Source organism: Cupressus sempervirens, chromosome 8, assembly GCF_028749045.1.
Source record: "Cupressus sempervirens isolate cs-2001-9-10 chromosome 8, ASM2874904v1, whole genome shotgun sequence".
Lineage (NCBI taxonomy): Eukaryota > Viridiplantae > Streptophyta > Pinopsida > Cupressales > Cupressaceae > Cupressus > Cupressus sempervirens.
Window position 1 is genome coordinate 236,601,333 of NC_143125.1, and position 19,304 is coordinate 236,620,636.

At 35.5% G+C, this 19,304-nt stretch overlaps 1 pseudogene; it reads right to left on the reverse strand.

Moving 5' to 3' along the window:
* Nucleotides 1-1,470: 1,470 nt before the first annotated feature.
* LOC149542369 (cyclin-dependent kinase B1-1-like) lies at nt 1,471-8,791 on the reverse strand (annotated as a pseudogene).
* Between the last annotated feature and the right edge of the window lie 10,513 nt (nt 8,792-19,304).

The following is a 19,304-nucleotide window of genomic DNA, read 5'->3' on the forward strand; positions in this document are numbered from 1 at the left end:
AAATTTCACTCGATAACAACTAATGTCAAGTGACTATTTTTCTTGGCACCAATGGATGTCGAGTGATAGGAGGATACCAAGAAAGCTCAGCACAAGAGAAAGCCGAGTGAACTAGGCACACAAAGGGAAACTCAGCACAAGTATATGCCAAGTGAGCTCAACAACAAGCAATGTCGAGAGAGCTCTGTAGCCACTATAAAGAGGTGTTCAACAAAAAGGGATGCCAAGTGAGCTCAATAATAACTGTAGAAAAAAATTTAGTGAAGGAAAACAAAAAGGACTTGGTAAAGACCAAACTGAGTGGGCTATAAATAGAACTTACAACTTGGATTTTTCCACCATTAAATCTAGAGAGCTGAATTATAAAGCTTTCAAATATGAACTTTACAAATACAAAATAACATGCAATGATGAACAAAAGAAGAGTGACAACAAAAAGATATGTTTTCTTGCTTGCTTGCTTTCTTTCTATTCAAATATGATAAAACTATTACAAAATCTAGGAGCATTCAACTTCAAACAAAAAAACCTAAAATCTTCAACCTAAGAAAACCTAAAACTTTAAACTTGTAGCTCTAATGGTTGCATACAACAATGCCTGGAGCAATCACTGCTTCGTAGGACAAATCCAAAAAGAAAAAATTAACAAACTTACAGAATGACAAAAGGAAACATGTGCAATTGCAGACACAAGAACAAACTTCCTTCTATCTTCTGACCTCTGACTTGATTTGTTAATCAACTTCCTTCTCTGCTCTTCTCTTCTACAACTCTATGATCTATTCTAAAATTGAACAAATGAATCTGATACATTCCTTTTTATTTCTCTTCAAAAATGTTTTCCCCCTCTTTTCAAATTTGAACTCACCTACTATGCATTCAATGTTTTTGACATCGTTAGGGTGGTAGGTGGGCATTTGGCTCTAGGGACAAATGACTTGCTGCATTAAATATTTCAATACCAAATTCTAAATTCCATCTCTATGTCTAGGAGATGGTTAGAAAATTTTGAAAGATTCCATGTGTATGAATGTCTATATTAGTAGGGGAATGTGTGTTTGGGGATTCAAAACTCTTTAGCCATAGAAACTAAATAACTGCAATGCATTGAATGGTTTCAATATTTGAAATTCAATCATGTTCAAATGAAATCCATGGCTAATAGGAATTTTAATTAGAAGGCTTATAAGTCGATTTTATACTTTCTTGCAAAATTGTTTCCCACAATACAAATTATGTAGATATATAAAAGAACATCTTGACAATCATAAACTAATAAGAGTTCATACAAATAGAGATTCACATTTCTAGAGTATCAATAAATTAAAGTACTTTCTTTTCCAAAACACATAATTGGACTACCCATAAAATAAAATCATACCGCGTGCAAGCAAGATCGTCTTACAAATTGGCATAACCATATATTGTAGGCAAGAAAAATGATTAAAAACTTCTCATAGTCTATTGAGCTCACATTGGTTTTACACTCCAAGAATTAAAAACCATGGAATCAGGAGAAATAAGGATTGAGAAGACATTGTTTTGCTGTTAATCTTTTGTTGGGATCCATCTCCAACATCTTCAAGAGAAAATCCACACCTATTGAGCATTCCATCTTTTAAGCTGTACTTTCAAGCTAATTTTGCAAACTAGACCCCCAGCCACCACATCCCAAAATATTTCTCAAAAGATCCACATAGATATTTGTATAGTTTAAATCTGATAAAGCATCCCAGTATTTGTCCATCATCTCCTAGGAAAAACCTCCCACATGTTGAAATACAATACTTAGTTGTTCTTCTAGAGATTTCCCACAAAAGAGGGGTTCTCCCATGACCATCTTTGCAAAAATGTATCCCAGTGCCCAAACATCATTTGCAAAGCAACTGTATGCTTTTTGTTGAAGTAGTATCTCAGGTGCTCTATACCACAAGGTCACGTATTCTTTCCCAATTCTTTCTATCACACCATTCTTTTAATCCTTCACCATCTTTGCCAATCCAAATTTTGCAAGCTTAATTGTGATGTCTCTTGCCTTGTTAATAGAGAGAAGACAATTATTGGGCTTGAGATCTCTATGTGCAACACCCATATCATGGCAATTGGCCACACCACATCAGAGATCCCAGATTAGTTGTTTCACCATCTTAGGCCTATTGTTACTTCTTAAATAATAATTATGATATGAATATCCTCCATGCATGATTTTTCTGATGAATAATAGGAGATCCATATCCATAAACTCCATAGTGCTGCAGGAATAGCTATAGGTGCTTGGCACAAGAATAATATTTTCTTATCGTTTATGGGGGTACTTTAATGTTTTATTATTTTAGGGCATATTTTAATGTTTTATTATTTTAAAGCATATATATTTTTTTTTTATCACTTAGTAAAGGTTGAATAAAACCTTTATGGGTCTGGTGGTTGCCAAAAATAGTTTTAAACTGTTTGTCATTTTTTATATATTCTCTCCAAAATTGATGGTTGGAGGTGTGATTTTTTTTTTGTTTTCTGGTAGGAAGAAGACTGAGAAATAAGCTGAATGATATTGTTCATTTTCTGTGGAATGAAATAAGAGATAAAAAAAAACTTTGGTTTTCCTACAATTATTTTTATTATTATTATTATTGTTTAATCTCTACGTGTGGAGTCCCAATGTTATAAATTTTATATTGTAATGAGATCTTTAAAGCCAAGGCATAGGTTGTTGAACTGCCACTTAGAAAGTGTTTTGAGACATCATGTCTCCTACTTGTGTAATCTTCATGTGAATAGACCAGCACATGTTGAAGAATGAGTAGGAAGAATGCACCATACTTTGCTTCTAGTCAAGTGCAAGAATTGGCTATAGATAGAGGTGGCACATGTGTGGTGAAAGGGAAACATCTTTATGTGCTTGCCATAAATGAGTGTATACAACCTGTAAGGTGTTTTTTACATTTTGATGTTTCTATCATTCATCTCATGACATTCTTGTAGTTTTCTCTAGTTTCTTCTTTCCATCTAATAGTGAAGCTAGTATAGACTTTATTCTTGTTATCTCTTCATCATAGTGGTATCAGAGCATGACAAGGTCTTGCTAGGAAGTGTATGTCTGTAGAAGAATCATAGTTTAAAGCTAAGGCTCGCACCATGCCTCCAAAAAGTATGACTCCAGATGCCATAAAAAAGATGATGGAGGAACTTCTAGAAGAGAAGTTGAAGGAGTTCAAGAAGGGGTCTAGTGACAAGGATAAGGAGAACAAGATGGAAGAAGGTGCTAGTGGAGATGAAAGAAGAGAACAACACCAAGATCCACCAATAGAATCGCCTATAGATCAAAAGGCATTCATTGATGCTTTAAATTCAATAAGAGGAGATGTTACTGATAGGATACCTATATATGGAGGTAGTCTCAATAGTGAGAAAGTGATTGAATAGATTGAAGCAATCACCAATCACTTTGAGTTGAATGAAGTTCCAAAGAATGATAGGGTGATAGGGTAAGGATTGAAAAAGGAAAATTGAGAGAATTTTATCTCTCATGATGGAATTGTATTCAAGGAGAAAGAATACAAAATAATTAAAGTTTGATTTCTTCATGGGAAGTAATAAAGGCAAACATCAAGGCACAATTTCTGCTTGCAGATCATGAGGTGCAGTTGTTTAAAAAGTTGCAATGCCTAAAGCAACGAGAGATGGATGTGAATGCCTATATGGAGGAGTTCCATAGGTTAATTCTTAGGTCAAAGAAACAAGAGGAACCAAAAAGAGTGGCCAGGTATTTAAATGGTATGCGAATGAGTATATAGGAGGAGATCAACCTCTTAGCCCTAGATACATTGGGGAAGTGTTTTCAACTTGCTCTTAAAGTTGAAGAGAAGCTAAAGAGGAAGGGTGATCAACAAAATAGAGGGAGAAGTAGAAGGAATGATCGAAGTAGGGGAAACTTCAACAATAGAGGACAAGGCTAGAGGTCCCAAGGAAATTCTAACCCTAAAGAGCAAGCGAGTGACTCAAGTGGTAGAGGAGGCTATGGTAGAAGGGGATCTAATGGAGGAAGGTTAGGTGGATCAGGTAGAGGATCCAAGTTCTCAAGAATGAAGTGCTATAACAGTTGTGGTTAGATGGGGCACCCAAAATATAAGTGTCCATAGAGGGCATCTAGTTCTCAAAATGGTGAAAGGAAGGTTACTTATGTGCAAGAAGATAATGTGTGTATGAACTCACCAAAAGTTTAGTTGATGACAAAGGCTGAAGGAGAGAGTCTCATGATAAGGAAGCCACTTCTTAAGGAATCAGTGAAAGAAGATACCACTCAAAGGAGGGCTCTTTTTTGACTTCAATGCAAGGTGAAAGGCAAGTTGTGAAAAGTGATAATTGATTTAGGTTCCATGAATAACATCATCTCAGTTGAGGCTATAAGCATACTAAAGTGGGAGAGACTTCCACATTCTTGTCCATACAAGGTTAGTTGGTTGAACAAAGGGCGGTAGGAAGTTGGGAATGAGCAAGCTTGGATAGAGTTCAGTATAGGGGGATATAAGGATAAAATAGTGTGTGATATCTTGCCCATGGATGCTTGCCACCTCTTTTTGGGAAGACCTTGGCAATTTGACAGGAAGGCACACCATGATAGTGAGAAGAATTCTTAGAGCTTCCAAAAAGATAGAGTAACATACAAACTAGATTCTGAAGGAGAAGAGAAAGAGATTGGTCAATTTGAACCAAGTGTGTTGATGGTGGATGAGAAAGAGTTCAGTAATACTCTTGAAGAAGAAGATGGGATAGGCTTTGCATTGATGTTGAAGCCTAAGGAAGATATGAAGAAGGAAAGTAGAACAACATGCTCGAATGAAGTTAAAGGGTTGTTGAACCAATACAAGGACATCATTGCTGAGGTAATGCCTAAGTCTCTACCACCAATAAGAGACATAAGTCACCAGATTGATCTTATTCCTGGAGCAGTGCTACCCAACAAAGTAGCATAGAAGATGACACTATAGAAGAATGAAGAGATTGCTAGGCAAATACAAGAGTTGCTTGACAAGGGGTTGATAAGGAAAAGTCTTAGCCCATGTGTCATACCCTTGGTTCTTGCTTTAGATAAGGATGGTAAGTGAAAGCTGTATACTAATTCTAGGGCCATTAATAGGATAACTATAAGGTATAGATTTCCTATTCCTAGAATAGAAGATTTGTTAGATTGTTTAGGGGGAGTTTCATATTTTTCTAAAATAGATCTCAAAAGAAGGTATCATCAAATAAGGATACGAGAGATGGATGAATAGAAGATGGCCTTTAAAACTAATGAAGGGTTATATGAATGGCTGGTTATGCCATTTGGTTTATCTAATGCTCCTAGTACATTTATGTGACTAATGAATGATGTTTTGCAAGACTTCATTGGGAAGTTTGTTGTTGTCTACCTTGATGAAATTTGGTGTATAGCAGGAATAAGGAAGAGCATTTGTAACATTTCAAGATGGTTTTGCAAAGGATACAACAACAAAAGTTGAAGATAAAATTGGAGAAGTGTGACTTTTTGAAACAAGAGTTGGTGTATCTTAGATTTGTGATATCCAAGGGAGATTTGAAAATGGATCCATCTAAAGTGGAGTCCATCATTAATTGGCCAACACCAAGGGCTGTTGGAGAGGTTTGAAGTTTCCATGGCTTGGACACATTCTACAGGAAGTTCATAAGGAACTTCAACAACATTTGTGCACCAATTCATGACGCCATCAAAGGAGGAGGTAAAATGAAGGTTGAATGGAATAGTGCAGCAAATAAGAGTTTTGAGGAACTCAAAAAAAAGGTAGATAAGTATCCTATTCTTGTTTTACTAGATTTTAATAAAGTTTTTACAATAGAATGTGATGCTAGTGGCTTTGCAATAGGGGCTATTCTTAGTCAAGAAGGTACACCCGTTGCATTTTTCAGTGAGAAGCTAAATGAGGCAAAGAAGAAATATTCTTCTTATGATTTGGAATTGTATCTGATGGTCAAGGCATTAGAAAAATGGAGGCACTATTTCCTACCTAAGAAGTTCATTGTGTATACTGGCAACCATGCTCTTAGTTTCTTGAATGGACAGGAAAAACTCAACCATAGGCACATGAAATGGGTTGAGAGTTTGTAGGATTATACCTTCACAATTAGCATAAGAAGGGACAAGCCAATAAGGTGGTTGATGCACTTAGTAGGAGAGTGCTAACAATGTGAGAAGTAAAAATCCAAAGCATGGGTGTAGATGCATTCAAAGGAATGTATGTGGAAGATAGAGATTTCAATGAAGCATATGAGGTTTGCACTAAGTTGGAAGATAGTTTTCATTCTATTTTTTATGAATTCATTGTTCAAGATGGACTACTATTTAAAGGTAGCCAACTATGTATTCCCAAATGTTCTATGCAGGACAATGTCATTAAAGGAAAACATTTTGGAGGTCTTAGTGGTCATTTTGGACTCAACAAGACATTGGAATTGGTAGAAAGATTTTATTATTGGCCCAAGATGCAAACAAACATTAGGAAGTTTGTGGAAGGTTTTCTTGTATGTCAAAGGGAAAAGGGAGTTTCAAAAAATCCTGGACTTTATCAGCCTTTACCCACACCAAATAGATCTTGGGAGTGTTTGAGTATGGATTTTGTGATGGGATTACCAAGGACAAAGATATGTTATGACAACATATTTGTGGTTGTTGATAGATTTAGTAAAATGGCTCACTTTATTCCATGTAAAACCACCAATGATGCTAGTTATATTACAGGACTATTATTTAAAGAAATAGTTCGTATTCATGGTTTTCCATTGAGCATTGTATCTGACAGGGAAAACAAGTTTGTGGGTCACTTTTGGCAGACCCTATGGAAGAAGTTAGGTCAAATGGATGGGCAAACTGAAGTGGTTAATAGATCCTTGGGAAACCTTTTGAGATGTTTGACACGAGAACATGGAGGTAGTTGGGATGCCATCATACCTCAGGTGGAGTTTGCATACAATGAATTGGTGAATCGTAGCATAGGCATGAGTCCTTTTGAAGTTGTTTATGGGAGACATCTAAGGGGAGTTTTTGAACTCAAAAATATGGATGGTTTGGAGAAAAGGAGTGGACATGCAGAAGACTTTGTTAAAGCAATGATGGAAGTGCATAAGCATGTGAGGAAAATTTTGTAGCAAAATAGCCTTAAGGTGAAGGCTAAAGAAGATTTGAAAAGAAGAAATGTATAGTTCCAAGTTGGAAACTTGGTAATGTTACACTTGAACAAAGATCGACTACCTTAGGGCAGTCATACAAAGTTGATGATGAAGAAGATTGGGCCATGTAAAATTCTAGAAAAGTATGAACAAAATGCATACAAAGTAGCATTACCTAGTGATATAGCTATTTCACCTATATTTAATGTCTCAGATCTCACATTGTATAAGGGTTCAAATGAAGAAGTTGGTGCAGACACAACAACACATGAATCAAATGTCTAGATTCAAGAATTGCCTTCTAAAGAGAACCTGTAGATGGAGCACATCATCAATAGTAGAGAGCCCATGAGGACAAGACAACAAGTGCACATAGAACACTTGGTCAAGTGGAAGGGCCTTCCAGATTTTGAAGCCACTTGGTTATCGGAAAAAAAAATTTCGAGGCAAGTTGGAAATCTACAACAGTTGATCTCCAAGAGGACTTGAGACAAAATTTAGCCCCTGGAATATGCTATAGGAATAACTATAGGTGCTTGGCACATGAATAATATTTTCGTAGTGTTTATGGGGGTACTTTAATGTTTTGTTATTTTAGGGAATATTTTAATGTTTTATTATTTTAGGGCATATTTTAATGTTTTTTTATCACTTAGTAAAGGATTGAATAAAATCTTTACGGGTCTAGTGGTTGCCAAAAATAGTTTTAAACTATTTGTCATTGCTTATATATTCTCTCCAAAATTGATGGTTGGAGGTGTGAATTTTTTAATTTTCTAGTGGGAAGAAGATTGAGGAAGAAGTTGAATTATATTGTTCATGTTTTGTGGAATGAAATAAGAGATAAAAAAACTCTAGTTTTCTTATAATTACTTTTATTATTATTAATATTATTTTTGTTTAATCTCTGTGTGTGGAGTCCCAATGTCATAAATTTTATATTGTAATGAGATCTTTAAAGCCAAGGCATAGGTTATTGAACTATCACTTGGAAAGCATTTTGAGACATCATTTCTCTTGCTTATGTAATCTTCATGTGAATAGACCAACACATGTTGAAGAATAGGTAGGAAGAATTTACCATACATTGCTTCTGATCTAGTGCAAGAATTGGTCGTAGATAAAGGTGACACATTTGTGGTGAAAGGGCATCATCTCTATGTGCTTTCCGTAAATGAATGGATGCAACCTATAAGGTGTTGTTCACATTTTGATGTTTTTGTCATTCATCTCATGACATTTTTGTTGTTTTCTCTAGTTTCTTCTTTCCATCTTATAGTGAAGCTAGTATAGACTTTATTCTTGTTATCTCCTCATCACATAGCAATATAAACAATTTCATTTGCACCCACACCTGAATTAGAACCATTTTTGGTGGTTTCCTTGAGGAAACAACCCTATATTATTTTTGCCTTACTACATCCAAGAATCTGCACCACATATGGACTAGGGCATAACAACTTTAGTATTTTCTCTCCTCAAATGTATCATCAACACACAAAGATGTTTTGATGGCCACTATATTTCCCTTGTTGAAATCCATACCTTTTGATACTACTCCATTAACCCCGCGACCTAAAAACTTTGTCAACATATAACTAATCTCCATCAAATAAACTTCAAAAATTGGTAATTTGAAGGATCAATCTTATTGAGATGAGATTGTTGTAGGATGAATGGATACCCTTCAATTTAAGTCCTAGCCTATAGACTTGTTTTCCTAGATCTGATAGCAAAAATTCTTTGTAGTGCCACTCATAGGGCTAGGTTGATGGTAGGTTTCATGGCTTTGCCGAACAACCTTGCTTGCGGATCTGAATTTCAATTAAAATAAAATAAAATTAGTTGGTAATATGCTGAATGAAAATACTTCAAAACAAGAATTTGAAACATTTCCAATAAATCTTTTCTACAAGATTAAATTTATACTCATTGATATGCTTACAATATTCTAATATTAGAATGTTAAATGAAGGTAAAAAGTGAAATAATAAAAATAACATGTGATACTATAGGTTTTTCATTTCCCTTTTGTTGGATAGAATAATAAAATATTATTTTGTATTTTAATATAATTTTTTAACTTTGATATCTTTTGATTATTTATTCTTCATAAAATTTAAGTAATATTTTGATTTAATTAAACAATAATCTTTATTTTGTTATTACAATTTTTTTGGAATGTTCTTTTTATATAGTTTAATTTAATTTATATTTATGATTGTTTAGAAATGATTTGTTTTTATTTTGTGAGTAAGAGACAACTGTTTTTAACATGTATGAGAGATTGATTGACTCTGGAATACACCTAATGCCCATGTTAAGTGATATATTCACGAAATTTAAAACTAATCTTAAATTTTGTTAATATAGTTTTTTCTACATGATTAGTTTTATACAATCTAATTACTTTTCAAAAAGTAGCTTTTTTGTTTACTTGCATGATAGATGGAGTGACTTTGGAATAAGGCATGTATAGGGTCTCAAGTCCTTATATTTATATTATATATAAACAAGTGAATATATTGATATAAATATTTGTACATTTGATGGTCATAAGTTTTTAGTCCTTGTCGCTTAGGTAGGAGACTGAAGTTTTCATGTGTTATTTTTACAATTAATCTTTCCTTGAAAATCATGGCTTCATTTCATTTTACTAGATAATTTATTGATTTTTGGCTATGGAGGGGCCAAAATGCACCTACATAATCAATTTGTTTGTATTTTTTTATAAATTAAAATTAATAAAACTATTATATGTAAATTTTAATTTAATTAATAAAAGTGCATTTTGGTCCCTGTATAGACAGTGCCTAATTTATTCTCCCACAATTAATGCATAGGGCACTTTTTTCTCATACCCTAAAATTGTCATTGACATTCCTTTAGTTAGTTTGCTAGTTATAGTGGGCCCATTATTTGGTTGGAATTGAATGGGAATTGGTAGGAATGATTATTTAAAAATATCTTCAATTTGAATGTGTCAAATAGAAATTGGAATTTCAGTTTCGAATTCAAATTGAGAAATTGTTAATTTCATTTCAAGAAGTGAAATTGGAATCCACAATTGAAATTGGAATTGTTCCACCTCCAATTCAAAGCCAAGACCTCAAAATGCACTAACTTTCTCTCTTCCCTCATGGGAGCCACAGTAGCAAAGCCTCACAGGAAACTCTAGTTTTGTCACCTAGTGGAAAGTCAATGCCAGCCAACCCACTACCTCTCAACATTCCACTACCTCCTATGCCTTGTAGGCCTCTAACTACTATTGGTACATCAACATAAAGATCAGTATTCCACATGGTATAGTCAAAGCTTTCTGCTGATTTTAAGAATCAAATCCATCTACCATTCATATAAGTGTCAAAACTAATGTGATCATTTTCTCCTCCACAATTAACATTTGCTAAATTCTATCCATTATACCTTTTGAAGAGATGTGCAATGTTACTTTTCTATATGCTATCAGGCCACCAATAGTGCTCAAAGCTCAAAAAAAATTACATGGAAGAGTCCAATAGTGCTCAAAGCTCAAAACAATTACATGGAAGAGTACTAGAAACAAGAACTCATATGCTCATTCTATCACATTCTGATTTTTTTTTTAATAGTTTTCGGAGTAAATATACCAATCTCCATAAATAATCACTCAAGAACAAGACTCAAATTATCACAAAATAAATAAATTTTTTTTTTTCTAAGGTCTTTGTAATTTTTTATGCTCTTGATTTTACATTCCAGAAATAAAAGGAAGATAGATTTAGAAGTAACATAAAAAAATATAAAACAAAAAAATTATAAATGCTACTGATTTTAGAAACCAAATATAGTCCATTGCAGATTGGTGGCAGGATTATATCTCCAATGAGCCCTCCCCACCACCAACACGTGCTTTTGGTGTAATGACAAAATTTACATGGTAAGGGATTCGAATCCTTCAAGTCCTTGACCCTTGGCCGGCATAGACTTGGATTATCAACATGATCTATAGTAAACAAACAACCCAAAAATATATGTATTATCAAAATAAATACTGACGAATATAAGATTATTTTGTTTGAATGTATTTGTATGAAGTTTTAAAATTTTTAATGTAAAAATTCTTAGTGTTTTTATGTTTTAATATACCACTTCTTGCTGGAAGATACTTTAGGTTTTAAATCATCTAATTTTATTGTGTTGTGATGATTTTCTAAATCTGCTAAATATTTGGACTTGCTTATAAACACATCATATCTTAAATGATATAGTTTTATTGTCTTATGATGATTGCAACAATATGTTCCATTTTTATCCCTTCTATCTTATCAGCATGACAAGATTCAATATTGCCTTATTATGCAGGATTGTCAAATTCAGGTTTGATTTATATATTTTAAATGCAGATGATTTATATTTTAATGTTTTTTTTACTAGTATCTTGGACTTAGTGATAAATGCTTCTGATATTAATTCATGTAATTTTATTACACAGTATGTTCCATTTCACATCAGGGTGACAAGATTTATTATTATTATTTCTATTTAGCATAGCACGACCATTTTGTCTCTGCAGAACCTTCTTAAATCTTTTAAGGTTTTTATCACATTAGATGTGCAATTTAAATCCTATTTTCCTACTCATGTGATCCACCGTGGATGTCACTGGCAAAATAAACTCCTGAAGAGTCTGATCTTCAAGTTCATCACTTCCATGGAGTCTTCGTTGTTTATTATAAAAGCCACGTAATCCCTCAATTACAGAATGCGTAGAATAGTTTGCATGAAGTTTATAATAAAAGACTCCTGTTTGCATGTAATAAACTCCAGTGTGATCTCCCATCACTGATTGTTAGAAGATTATTATAAACAAATGTAATTTAATTCATTTTTGGTGTGCTGCATAATAGAATGTAATAGCAGTATGAATGATCCTCATAATAGAGGCAATATGTATTTGAAAAGAAATGAATAAAAGATTCATTGTTTGTGTGTAAAATTGTGTTCTTGCTTTGTTTTGTTTTGTCCCCTATTTCTTGTTGCAAGTGTTTCAGATTCTACAATATTCACTCACAGTCTGGTGCTAAAATAATGTCTCTAGTGCTAAAATATTGTGACATAATTTCTATTGTATGACTCTAGCTCAAAGGAATTACAAGAAAGGGCTATTGACTCTATTACAAAAAGTTCCCAACATAAATAAACTCTTTATTCATGCTTCGTAAAGCTTTTGACAAACATAACTTATATGAACTCCAAAAATTTTAAAATAAGAGAATAATCGACGAGCAAAAAATATTGTTTTTAAAATAATTTAGCTATGTTTTAGGCAAGGGTTCCCTTAGGTTCTATTTATTTTTTAGGTAGAGAAAGTCCCCCGCCTTTTTAGGTTTCTATATTCATTCCCATTTAAAATGGAGTGGAGTTGGAAATTATTCGAAAAAAATTGACTAAATGTCAAAGATTTATATATTATATTTTTTACAAAATTAATTTTTTTGAAATAAAATATTAAAAAAAAAAAAAACATTTTATTAATGATAAGGTACTTAAATTTAGAAATAAACTTTTAAGCTGAAATACAATATATAAATTTATGTAACCACTCACATTAAACTATTTCTAAAAATTATGAGTTCTATTTTTAAGCAAGCCTTCCTCCATGGGACTGATGCAGGAGCATCCAGAGGTATAAGGGCAATCCTATGTCACCCAAAAAAAATGTACTTAGACTTAGTTTCTGTCTCATGTGTTTTCATTTCTGGATACCCATATGGGTCAAATAAAGGTTCCAACTCTCATAGTTCCACTATCAGTGTTCTAGGTTAGAGTATTTGAACACCTTGGGATACGTGTAAATGCTAAAAAAATTAGGAGTATGTAATTGAGCTATAATTTTGGTGAATTAGAGGGTGTAAATTGGCCAGATGAATGTAATTGTAATTTAGAGCATTCCATAAAAAGAACCAGGTCAAAAGGCCCCACAGTTTAAAAGTTATTGCAGTTTTTAAATTTTTGGAGAACTCTTAAGAATGCTTCAAAGTCAAGTTAGGGGCATTAAATGACCTTGAATAGGGCCAAAAAATGGGGGATGAGCGAAGCTGGTCCATAGGGCTATAGAGCACTTCAAGAGCTTTCCAAAAATGTAAACGGTTCGTCAATCGGAGCTACGGTTCAAAAGTTATGCCTCCCAGAAGTTCAGTTACTGTTTCTGGATTCTTCTAATTTTGCACCGACTTCTAACACGGCTTCTGGAGCTTTCTATTTGGTCAGTGAATGCCAACTAGAAATTTCTAGAATGTATTCCTAATCCTTAACCCTTTGGGGTCTATTTAAAAACATTTCTGGCATTGTAAAAGGTAGTTCGGAGTGGAGTTTGAGAGAAGGTACTGGGAGAAGAATTTATCTCTAGATTTATGCTATTATAAGCCCTTAGGGCATGTTTTGAAGTCTATTTTCTCTGTACTGAATGTATTAGCATATTTACACAGTTAATAAAATTTTTCCTTTCCTGTTGTGTCCATTCTGTGCTTGGGTCATGTCCCCATCAAGTGGTATCAAAGCTAGTTTTCCTGAGATTGTAGACAGAGTGCCAACTGTGAGGTAGTTTGCACTAGGACTATGTGGTTGTGGGTTTGAATTAAGAAGATGCCTCCACGAAGAGAGTATGGTGGAAGAGCTGAAGCTATTAATCCTGAGGAGGTTAGAGCCCTCCAAAGGCAGGTTCAAGCGTTGCAGGAGGAGCTCCGTAGAGGAACAAATGTTACTGCAGGTGACAAAAGTGAGGACGACAATGAAGAAGAGGAAATTGAACCAGAAGGGGAAGTTGACGGGGAAGTTCTGAATTAGGTAGAGGAGAGGCTATTTAGAGCCATTACTAAGTTTGGGAAAAGACCTACGATTGATGTGGATGTATTTTCAGGAAATCTGAAACCAGATGAGTTGATCGATTGGATCAATGAACTGTAAGAGTACTTTGAGTATGAGGATATCAGGGATCCAGATAGGGTTAAGTTTGCAAAGGCCAAACTGAAAGGACATGCCAAAATTTGGTGGCAAGAGGTTCAATTGGAAAGAAATAGAAGAGGAAAGGATAAGATCACAAGTTGGGATCGCATGGTGGACAAACTAAAGAAGCAGTTCATTCTTGTTGACTACGAGCTTGATTTTTTTAAGAAGATGCATGGGCTAAAGAAAGAAGGAAAATCAGTCCAGGAATATACAAAGGAGTTTTATTGACTTCTGATTAGAGCAGGGCATGCAGAAGCAAATAAGGAGAAGGTTGCTCATTATATCAGTGGTTTGCGACCTAGCATCCAGGAGGAATTAAGTTTGGTAAGAATGACCAGCATTGAAGAGGCATACCAGCTTTCCCTACAAGTTGAAGAGAAGCTAAAGAAAAAGTTTGAAGGGAGATAAAGAGGGCATGGTCAAGGAGGAAGGGGTAGTGGTAGGTCATCTGGAGGCCGAAATGAAACCCAAAAGAAAAATGAAGATGTGGGTACTAGTAGGAATAAGAGGAATGAGGGTTTCAACCGCTCCCGTGATCAAAACTTTGGAAATTAAAGAGGAAGAGGTAGAGGATGTGGACAAGGAAGAGGAGGCTTCTATGGTACCTATTTCCATTGCAATCAAGAAGGTCATTGTGCCTTTGAATGCCCTCAACGACAAGGAATGACAGATAGGAGAGTTGAGGGTCAAGCTAGGGTTGCTCATGTAGATGAGGATGAACAATCAGCACATTCAGAGGATGGAGAAAGAGGAGAGACTTTAGTAAATGAAAGGGTCCTACTAAGTGGTGAGATTGAACCAAGACAAAGAAGGAGTTTATTTCGTACTAGGTGCAAGTGTGAGGATAAATGTTGTGATGTGATCATTGATGGTGGTAGCACTGATAACTTAGTATTAGAGGAGATGGTCTTTAAGCTGAAGCTCAAGAGGGAGAAACACCCCTAGCCCTATCGGATCGCTTGGGTGAAGGATGATCATAAGGTCCTTGTAAGTGAACAATGTTTAGTGAAGTTCAAAATTGGGAGTTACCATGATGAAGTTCTCTGTGATGTTATTCCAATGGATGTTTGCCATCTATTGTTGGGTAGACCATGGTAGTTTGATAGGCATGTAGTACATGATGGTCATGAAAACACATACTCTCTAACAAAGGATGGAGTTTGCCACAAACTGAAGCTCATGAAAAAGGAAGGCAAAAAGGTATGTAGCAGTGCTAGGATTTGCCTTGTTGATGGAAGGAAGTTTTTAGATGGCATGAAATATCAACGTATGTGCTATGCTTTGATTCCTGGGAAAGATAAAGAAGGTAGTAGTGAAATACCACTTGAAGTTTCAGATTTACTAGGTGAGTTTGGAGATATCATCTTTGAAAATGTTCTAGAAGGATTGCCACCGGTAAGACAAATCAGTCATCAGATAGATTTAATCCTAGGAGCTAGTTTGCCTAACAAGGTTTCTCATAGAATGACTCCTACTGAAACTGAGGAGCTAAATAGACAGGTTCAGGAGCTATTGAGGAAGGGCTTGATTTGAGAGAGCTTGAGTCCATGTGCAGTACCTACAGTACTGGCACCAAAGAAGGATGGAGAGTGGAGAATGTGTATAGACTCTTGAGCTATCAATAGGATAACCATCAAGTATCGGTTTCCTTTGCCAAGAATGGATGATCTTATGGATTGCTTGAGTGGAGCTCAGTACTTCACAAAGATAGATCTCAAGAGTGGCTATCATCAGATATAGATACGAGAAGGAGATGAGTGGAAAACTGCCTTCAAGACCAAGGAGGGTCTTTATGAGTGGTTAGTCATGCCCTTTAGATTGACAAACGCCCCAAGCACTTTCATGTGGCTTATGATTGAGGTACTTAAGAAGTTCTAGGGAAAATTTGTTATTGTCTATTTGGATGATATTTTAATTTTCAGCAAGACATTGGAAGAACATTTATTGCATATTCATAGTGTCCTTGAAAGGTTAAGGGAAGAGAAACTGTTAATTAATCTAAAGAAGTGTATCTTTGCAAAAAGGGAGTTAGTCTACTTGGGGTTTGTTATATCACCTGAAGGTCTCGAAATGGATCCAAAGAAGGTAAAAGCCATCTTGGAATGGCCTACGCCAAGGTTTGCTACTGAGGTAAGATCATTTCATGGTCTGGTTATTTTTTACAGGAAGTTCATTAAGAATTTTAGTGGCATATGTGCACCCCTGATTGACACAATAAGAGGGGATAGGAAAGAGTTCAAATGGACTGTGGTAGCTGTGAGAAGTTTTGAAATGTTGAAGAAGAAGGTGATAGAACAACCTATGTTGGCACTTCTAGATTTTAGAAAGGTGTTCCAGGTGGATTGTGATGCTAGTGGCAACACTATTGGGGCTGTATTGAACCAAGAAGGTAAGCTTATTGCATATTTTAGTGAAAAATTGAATGATGTGAAAAAGAAGTATTCTGTTTATGATCAAGAGTTCTATGCAATAGTTTAGGCCTTAAAGAAATGGAGGCATTATTTATTTCCAAAGGAATTTGTTTTGTATACTGATCATCAGGCATTATAGTACCTGAATAGCCAACGTAAATTGAATCAGAGGCATATGAAGTGGGTAGAGTTCTTGCAGAGCTATACATTTGTGTTGAAGCATAGAAGTGGAAAATCTAACACGGTTGCAGATGCACTAAGTAGGAGATAGTTGTTGCTTATAGTAATGTAGGTTGAAGTAGTTGGGTTTGATGAACTCAAGAATCTGTACCCTGAGGATCCTGATTTTTCTGAAGCGTGGAAAGCTTGTAAAGAGCCTGTTGCTGTAGATAGAACCAAGTGGCTAGACTATTTGATTTAGGATGGTATGTTGTTCAAGGGCAGTCAATTGCACATTCCAAGGAGTTCCATGAGGGAAAATTTGATTAAGGAGAAACACAGTGGAGGGATGGCAAGACATTTTGGTCGAGATAAGACCATTTCCATTCTCAAAGAACATTATTTTTGGCCTCAAATGTCACAGGATGTGAAGAAGTTTGTACAAAATTGCCAGGTTTGTCAAGTGGCCAAGGGATTTAGTCACAATACTGGACTATATCAGCCATTGCCTATTCCATCAAAGCCATGGGAGGACATAAGTATGGATTTTGTTCTTGGATTGCCGAGGACAAAAAGGGGTAATGACTCAGTATTTGTGGTGGTTGATAGGTTCTCCAAAATGTCACATTTCATTACATGCCACAAAACTCATGATGTTGTCCATATTGCAGACTTGTTTTTCAGAGAGGTGGTAAGACTACATGGTCTCCCAAGGAGTATAGTTTCTGACAGAGATACTAAATTTGTGGGGTATTTCTGGAGAACATTGTGAAAGAAGTTGAGAACAGACTTGAAGTTCAGTTCTACACATCACCTGCAGACTGATGGACAGACAGAAGTGGTAAATAGAAGTCTGGGTAATTTACTGAGATGTTTAGTTGGGGATAAGCCCAAGGGGTGGGATTTGATTCTACCACAAGTAGAGTTTGCTTACAATAACTCTATAAACAGGAGTACTGGTAGATCACCATTCCAAATTGTATATGGAAGTAGCCCAAGGACTGCACCAGAATTGAGGAAGATAGAGCAAGGGGAGAGGACAAGTGCTGAAGCTAAAGAATTTGTTGAACATATCAAGCATCTACATGAGGAGATCCAGGCACACATTACCAAGATGAACCAATAGTATAAAGCTAGGGCTGATGAAAGGAGAAGACATAAGGAATTGCAAGTAGGGGATCTAGTCATGGTACACTTAAGAAAAGAAAGATTTCCAGCCGGTACTTACAACAAGCTGAAGATGAAGAAATTTGGCCCCTGCAAAATTTTGAAGAAACATGACTCAGGAAATGCATATGAAGTAGAGTTGCCAGATGGAGTTCACATTTCGCCTATTTTCAACATTGCAGACTTAACAGAGTATCATGATGATGGTGCATATGAGGAGCTGATGTTAGAGCCATGTCCAATTCCTACTTCTAAGAAGGAGGAGATAGAGGAGATTTTGGATAGTTGTGTGGGTAGGAGTACCAGAAAGAGGTAGTGTGAAGAGTATCTGGTCAAGTAGAAAGGACGGCTGATAGAGGACTCAACTTGGATATTAGCAGCTGAGGTTTCCCATTTTGTATTTCCTCTACCATTCATAAAGTGACAGGGTCACTTTTCAATCTACCCAGGGTGTCGAATGCAGGAGCATCCAGAGGTATAAGGGCAATCCTGTGTCACCCAAAAAAATGTACTTAGACTTAGTTTTTGTTTCATGTGTTTTCATTTTTGGATACCCATTTGGGTCAAATAAAGGTTCCAACTCTCACAGTTCCACTATCAGTGTTCTAGGTTAGAGTATTTGAACACCTTGGGATACGTGTACATGCAAAAAAAAAGGAGTATGTAATTGAGCCATAATTTTGGTGAATTAGAGGGTGTAAATTGGTTGGATGAATGTAATTGTAATTTAGAGCATTCCATAAAAAGAACCAGGTCAAAAGGCCCCATGGTTTGAAAGTTATTGCAATTTTTCAATTTTTGGAGACCTCCTAAGAATGCTTCAAAGTCAAGTTAGGGGCATTAAATGACCTCGAACAGGGCCAAAAAATGCAGGACGAGCGAAGCTGGTCCTTAAGGCTATAGAGCGCTTCGAGAGCTTTCCAAAAATGTAAATAGTTCATCAATCAGAGCTACGGTTCAAAAGTTATGCCTCCCGAAAGTTCAGTTACCATTTATGGATTCTTCTAATTTTGTGCCGACTTCTAACACGGCTTCTGCAGCCTTCTATTTGGTCTGTGGATGCCAACTAGCACTTTCTAGAATGTATTCCTAATCCTTAACCCTTTGGGGTCTATTTAAGAACATTTCTAGCATTGTAAATGGCAATTCAGAGTGGAGTTTGAGAGAAGGTACTGGGAGAAGAATTTATCTCCAAATTTATGTTATTGTAAGCCCTTAGGGCATGTTTTGAAATCTATTTTCTCTGTACTGAATGTATTAGCATATTTACATAGTTAATAAAATTTTCCCTTTCCTGTTGTGTCCATTCTGTGCTTGGGTCGTGTCCCCATCAGGGACCCAACCTTAATCTCAAATATTTTATTAATTACTAAGTCCTTACATTTAGGAAGATTC